This window comes from Hakea prostrata, chromosome 2, assembly GCF_041222555.1.
Source record: "Hakea prostrata isolate BN-2017 chromosome 2, UWA_Hpros_2, whole genome shotgun sequence".
Taxonomy (NCBI): Eukaryota; Viridiplantae; Streptophyta; class Magnoliopsida; order Proteales; family Proteaceae; genus Hakea; species Hakea prostrata.
This window is the reverse complement of record NC_142601.1, coordinates 16,849,221-16,856,157: the sequence shown is the minus strand read 5'-3', so window position 1 is coordinate 16,856,157 and position 6,937 is coordinate 16,849,221. Positions and strand designations below refer to the sequence as shown.

At 38.0% G+C, this 6,937-nt stretch overlaps 1 pseudogene; it reads right to left on the bottom strand.

Moving 5' to 3' along the window:
* Positions 1-331: 331 nt before the first annotated feature.
* Positions 332-5,093, bottom strand: LOC149023896 (G-type lectin S-receptor-like serine/threonine-protein kinase LECRK2; annotated as a pseudogene).
* Between the last annotated feature and the right edge of the window lie 1,844 nt (positions 5,094-6,937).

The following is a 6,937-nucleotide window of genomic DNA, read 5'->3' as shown; positions in this document are numbered from 1 at the left end:
CAAAGCCTCCGGCAATTTTAGCACCAACAATAACCATTGTAGGCTTTTGTCAGCTCGAGGGTCAAATTCTCATAACAAGCACACAATATGATTTGTAAGCTATTTTTTTTTTTTTGGTGAAAAACAATTTGTTAAAGCTACACTATTTTTGAATAGCATCATCTTCATGTAAAATTCTCTAGCATGCAATAAACATCTTTAGAGTGTTAAAGACAACAGTTTTCTAAGCCCCCTGCCCCCCACACAAACACCCCCCCAAAAAAAAAAAAAAAAAAAAACCATTGGAAACATCTAAAGATGTATTTTTTGAAGAGAAAAACTGGAGTGCCAATTCCAATTGTGTGAATCGATTGAATGAGATGAAGTGGAAAATCACTGCAGGTTCCTTCAAGCATCTGTGACAAAAGAGCTGTAAGGGCAAGGGGATGGTGGACGGGGAACCTCAACAGCTCCTTCAAGCATCTGTAACACCTTCTTCATTGGAGGCCTCAGCGTTGGGTCCTCTTGAATACACCAAATTGCTATCATCACCAAATTCAAAAGCTTCCTCTCATCTGCTGTAGCCTCCTCATCCTTATCCACCAAATCTTCGAGTTTATCTTCTCTGTAGCAGTCATAAGCCCAGTTTGTCAATATTGCTTTGTCTTCTCCACCCCATGCTGACTCCACACACCTCCTACAAGAGAGAATCTCCAGCAACATCACACCAAAACTATAGACGTCCACTTTTCTTGTGATAGGCATACTGAACCACCACTGGAGTCACATACCCTTTAGTTCCTCTTATGCATGTTTTAGTTAAGGCCTGGTCAGGCATCAATAGTTTTGCTAATCCAAAATCAGAAATTCTCGGTCTGAAAAATTCGTCAAGAAGTATGTTCTGAGGCTTTATATCACAATGCACAATCTGGATGCTGCACTCCTCATGCAAATAAGCAAGCCCTCTTGCAATTTCAATTGCAATCTGGGTTCTTTGGTCCCAATGAGGCCTTGAGAATCCAAAGATAAAGTTGGCCAAAGAGCCATTGCTCATAAACTCATAAACCAAGAGCCTGTGAGTCCCTTGGTCACAAATCCAAACAATCGAACTAAATTCCTGTGGTGGGTCTGGCCAATCACACTTACCTCTGTTTTGAATTCCTTCTCGCCTTCTTGAACCACCTTGTCTAGCCTCTTGACAGCAATTGGATTTCTAGAGCCTAATGGGTAGATACCTTTGTAAACTATCCCAAAACCACCCTTTCCCAATTCTTCTTTGAACCCATTTGTAGCTTCTTCAAGTTCACTGTATGTAAATGAACGCAGATTAGTCTCTGAGATGCTAGAAACTTGATTGCTACTTTTGGCCCTTCGGCGGTATACTAGGAAAGCAGTAAGGCCAGTTATGACTAACAATAGGAAGTTCATGAATAAAGAACCACCCAATGATCCAACCAGGATAGCTATTATTGGATCTTTGATAGTCGGCCCTGAAGAAGTTGCAAGAGTTAAGAACAACTTGCACGCCTTATTTTGAAAATAGCCTTTCCAGTGTCACTTGCGCTCAACTTTCCATTGGAGATTGGAAGCCTCTTCTTCCAACATGTTACGTTTCTGAAAATAACAACTGCACAGTCACGGTCCTGCAAGCAAGAATTCTGGCAGTCCAGTTCACTAACTGGCTGAATCCTTTCATAATCATTATATGGCCAATCCGTCCCAGTCAACTCCTGGAAACTAAACCGACTCTCCAAGGAACCAGATTCACCCTCTTCACCCTCTTCACATACAAGTGGAACTTTCGATTTGCAGCCACTGAGAGTGTTGTTTGGATCATTGAAAGTGTATTCAGGTGGGCACTTGTTGTGAAAAAGTACAACGCAAGTGTACGCTGTCGTAACAAGTAATATAATGATAAAAGATCGATCCCTCGAAGACTATAGATTAAGTACCAAATTAATTATACCAATTTTATTTGAACAAATAATAAGGAAGATAATTATTCTAGACTATATTGCAAATTGAAAGTTAAATTGAGATTATTAATTGCTAAAGACCTAGGGGTCAGATTTCACCATAACTAAGCATTCCCACCATCTTATCCCTCTTTATAATTTGAGAAATATTTTCCTGATTGATAGTCAAGATTCCCTTCCCTATCTACTAGTCTCTCTCGAGTACTAATAGAAATTCCCTCAATTGCTAACTCACTATATTTCTATGTGGGTTACAACAACTGAGAAATCATTAAACTCTATGGATTCCCATGTAACAACTACACAAACCATGTAAGTATATCTCTATCTTACATGTAATTCATGGCTTTTACTCCAATGAACTAGACACATAAATCCCCTCTCAGATCATTATGATTAACAAATCAGTTGATTAGTGGCCAATTAATCAAAAGCATGAAGAATAGAAGTAAAAACTCAATCAAAGGAAACAATATTCAAAATTATATTGATGAATTCAAGAGTGAGAATTCATAGATAGGCTACATCTGATCCCTAGAAAAACTAAATTAGTTCATACTAGAAACTAAAAACATTACAGAGGAGTTCAAGAACATTGAAAGAAGATCAAGAAAAACTTATTCCCAAGCTTCAGATCTCCAAAGCCAACCAACGTCTCCTGGTTTGATCTCTCCGCTCCTCCAAAGCTCCCAAAAACGTCCTCCCCCTTCTGCTGGAGTTTGCTCTCTTTTTATAGATTAATTAAACTCAGAGTTTGAATCAAACTCGAGTTCTTATCTGACTTAATGAGTGTTTTGACGTATGAATCGGACTAATTTAGAGATCTCCAATGCATAATCCCACCGTTAGATTTGAAGACCAAGAAGTCGTGAAGCTGTCCTCCAAAAATCGGCTCGATCGGACACCAGATGACCATCCGATGAAGATCTTGATCAAAACTGGACAGAGACACTCAAAAACGGGATTCTTCTATCTTTCTTATTTGAATTGGATTCTTCTTCTTCTTTTCCCTTCTTTGATCAAATCCTAAATAGGAAATAAAACATAGAAGCATGTAAGGACTCATTTTCTCTATGTTTTTGACTTGAGGTAGGACTCTTGCAATAATACCCAGATTTGATTGATCATTTTCTACACGTAAAAGTAATAAATCTTGATTAGAATTTGTTAGGAAATATATAAAATCACAAAAATTATAGAAATTAAAGGAAAGAGTGCAACATATTCATTTTCATATTATATTAGGGTAAATTGATATAAAAAATCGTAAATACATGGAAATATAGTAAATTAATCATATAAAATAGGGATAATTACTATTGTCCCCCTATACTATAGCTTAATTACTAATGTATCCCCTGTACTTTTTGAAATTACTAATTCAACCTTCAACTTTGCTTGTAATTACTATTGTCCCCCTACTATTAAACTCCGTTAGTTAAATGATGATATGGCATATTTTATTTATTTAAAAATCCCAAATTAACCCTATAGTCTTATATTATTTATTTACACTTTATATTAAATTACATTCCTATCCTGAATAATTAGGGAAAACTTAAACCTATTTAAACAATCTTCTTTCCTAGTCTAAAAAAAGAGAGAAAATCAAGGAATACACATTTTCAAATTTCGATATGTACTTTTCAATTTGGTAATAAAAAAATAGTAATTCCTAATTTTTTGTGTTATTTTTAATTTTGTTATTTACTTTCTAGTTTAATGTTATCAGTTTAAGAAGTTTCTACTTCCAATAGATTATTATTTATTTATCTAATTTGACGTTAGCTATTTTAAGAAGTCCTACTACCAATATGGTGCCTTTTTCTTTTTAATTCAAGATGATAAAAATACACATGTAAAATTATTTCATATGATTTTTTTTTCTAAATGAGGATAATATTTTATTTGGCATTCTTTTTGTAAAAGGGCAAAATAGACATTAAACATTCAACCTTAACGGTCGCTTAACACTGTTAGAATTGAGGGGGGCAACAGTAATTTCATAAGGAGTAGGGTTCTTTTAGTAATAAAGCTATAATACAGGGGGGCAATAGTAATTATCCCTATAAAATAATATGCATGAAATCAACTTATCAGCACTCACAGATGGGCATCCCATAGACCTATTATACCCACAGTAGCTATTATACCCACAAGCACCACTACCCATAGACCTAGTAAAGTCAGAGACTTTATCAGGAGCTGGAAATGAACTCTCAATGGTCCATGCTCCATTAACGCCACGAGAAAGCCTTGGATACGAGTATAGATAAAATGTTCCCCCAGCATCAAGGGTCGCTCTATGATAGAAATCAGAAACCGGGAGTACGTCAGTAGGTGAGAGATCCGCAATGATTCCATTGCTACCCTGGAAATACAAATGGCCTGATGATTCATTGAAGACCAACGTGGAACGATTATCAGGCTGAGTAGGCGTAACATAGTAGTATGGAGGCTGGTAGGGATGATAAGCCGGCAATTCGGAGATAGCATTGAGAGCAAGAGTTCCACTTCCATCTTGAAGCAATTGGAGCTGAAACCTTCCCCGTGAGTAATCAGTCATCGACAGCTTTGAAATAAGTGTCCCACCCACTTCCAGTACTTGTCCAGGCAACATGGTATCTGTAGGATGGCTGAAGCTCTGCCATAGGTGAACATAATTGTTACTTTCAAGCATGAAGTTGCCATTGTTGAGCATGGCAGCGTAAGCGACAACATCACTGGGATTTGATACTCCAGCCGTCCATAACTTTTGGCCATTGGGGTTAGAAAGAACAAGTTGTCCATCTGTTCTAAGCTCAATTTTGGACTTCTTTGGAACTGGATTTCCACCATTGGCGTACCAAACGGTGGTGTTATTTGGTATTTGATAGAACCAGATGCAGAGCAAGAAGGAATCTGTATCAAGGCTGCGAAACCCGAAGGCAAAGTCATTGGAAGGTGAAGTCCATGGATAACCTCCATTGCCGGCTATGAGATGATTACCCACGGTCACATTAGTTTGAGAGACAGCCAAGAAGGGGAAAAGTAGAAAAGAGAAGAAGAGAATATGAGGAAAAACAACATTAGAATCCATTGCGAAAGGCCTTAGGGAAGTAAAAAGACTTCAAAAGCCGATTTGTATATACCAAAATGAAACAGAGAAGGTAACTGACAGCTGTTAATCTGGAGAGTAAAATAATTACCGACCACTGGCAAAACAAACATGGTGTGCACATTAGTCATGCCTTGACTCACCACACTAGGAATTGATTTTTACCTTTTCTTTTCCCTGGTCTCGATTCTCGATCCATTTGGAGCTAGTCAAAAACACGCGAGAAGGCAAGTTGGTCTAGTTTGACGCTTTGACTGGTTGCTCCGAATTATTCCTAACTCGGTTTTCCAAACACTTGACCGGCTATATTTAATCTTGAGGCCTCACCTTCCCATGAGACTTTCATCAAAGTCTTAAATGAAAAGATTGGAGACCACTACTTTAAATGACAAAAAATCCAATTTTGCTTCTGTAGTGCGTAATAAATGCACACTACGGTGGAGCGAGGGCTGGGATCATCCTCCCCATTAAAAAATCCAAAAAATCCCTTACCCACCTCATTAAGTGTGTGAACAGAATTCGGTTCGGTCTGATGCAAACCAACAGGTCCATCTGGGCGGTTCGACTGGGTTTAGTATATCTTATTAATGGTGTATTACAAAACCAGCCTATATGTATATACGGTTGTACAGTAACCGTATATACAACCAGTTCAAATTGTTTTGAAAATACAAAACAAAACCCCAGTTCTAAACCACCCCGCCCATTTCATTTTCATTTGTGTTTTCGTTTTTGGCTAATTTGAAGCAACCTTACCAAGCTGGAGAAGAAATCGAAGGAGAGAAGAAGAAGACCCCTTTGTGTTTTCGTTTTTGGCTAATCTGAAGCAACCGTACCAAGCTGGAGAAGAAATCGAAGGATCTGTTAGCAAAGCTGTAAGGGCGTCATTAGTTGAGAACGAAGAAGAAGAAGAAGCAGAGGAGAAGAAGTGGCAGTTGAGAACGAAGAAGAAGAGGAGAAGCTCTAGCTTCGATTTTGAGAAATCTAGGGCTGAGATTGTCTCGTCTCGTCTCTGCGATTCTTCGTTTCTAAGCTTCGATTTGGTGAAGGTTACCTCATTTAGGATTATGTAGTTTTCTCAAACAATTACCTGGAATTCACTTCTCTTGGAATCGTCTTACACAAATCGAAGGATGATTGCTTGAAGCTTGAAGCTTTACAATCGTCTTACACAACTCTGTTCCTTTCGTCTTACAATCGAAGCTTGAAGCTTTCAATCGCAGAGTTGCAGCTTTACGGACCTAAAGCTTGAAGTAGCAGAAGAGTTGCAGCTTACACCAGGCGTTTGATCGGACCTATGACGAAGTAGCTTGAAGTAGCAACTCGTAGCTTGAGTCGCAGGTTCTAGCGAACCATTCTTTTGCTATCTTGAATCGTATCTTTCTATCTTTCATTCTTAACCAAATCAAAGAATACGAAACATTCTCTAGGTCTTGAGTCGCAGTGGCCTTCGTCTTCTTCCATTTGATTTAAACAGCGCTCTACGATCAAAAGGTAATAACCAACTCTTAAAACCCTTACCAAGGAATTTCCTGATGATGTGGTCGAAACCCTGATTTTGTCGTTGATTAAAGCTGAAAAATGCTCTGTAATAACTTGGTCGGTTTCTTTTAGTATTTGTTGTTTTACCTTTTTGTGGGGTTGTGGAGGGGTTTAATTTTGTTGTTCTGTGTACTGCATAAAATTGATGCATTTGGGTATGTGTGTCTTAATGGTTCTCCTTTCAATTGGTAAATCCTGTAGAGAGAATGGTTAGTTTAAATTTTTCGAGCTGCTATTTTGAACGGTGACCTTGTATAATGAAGGGTGACTGTGTGTATCTGGGTTGTCATTTGTCTCCTTGTTCAAGTGGGTTTAATGGGTGCAATTTGTTTATCTATTTATT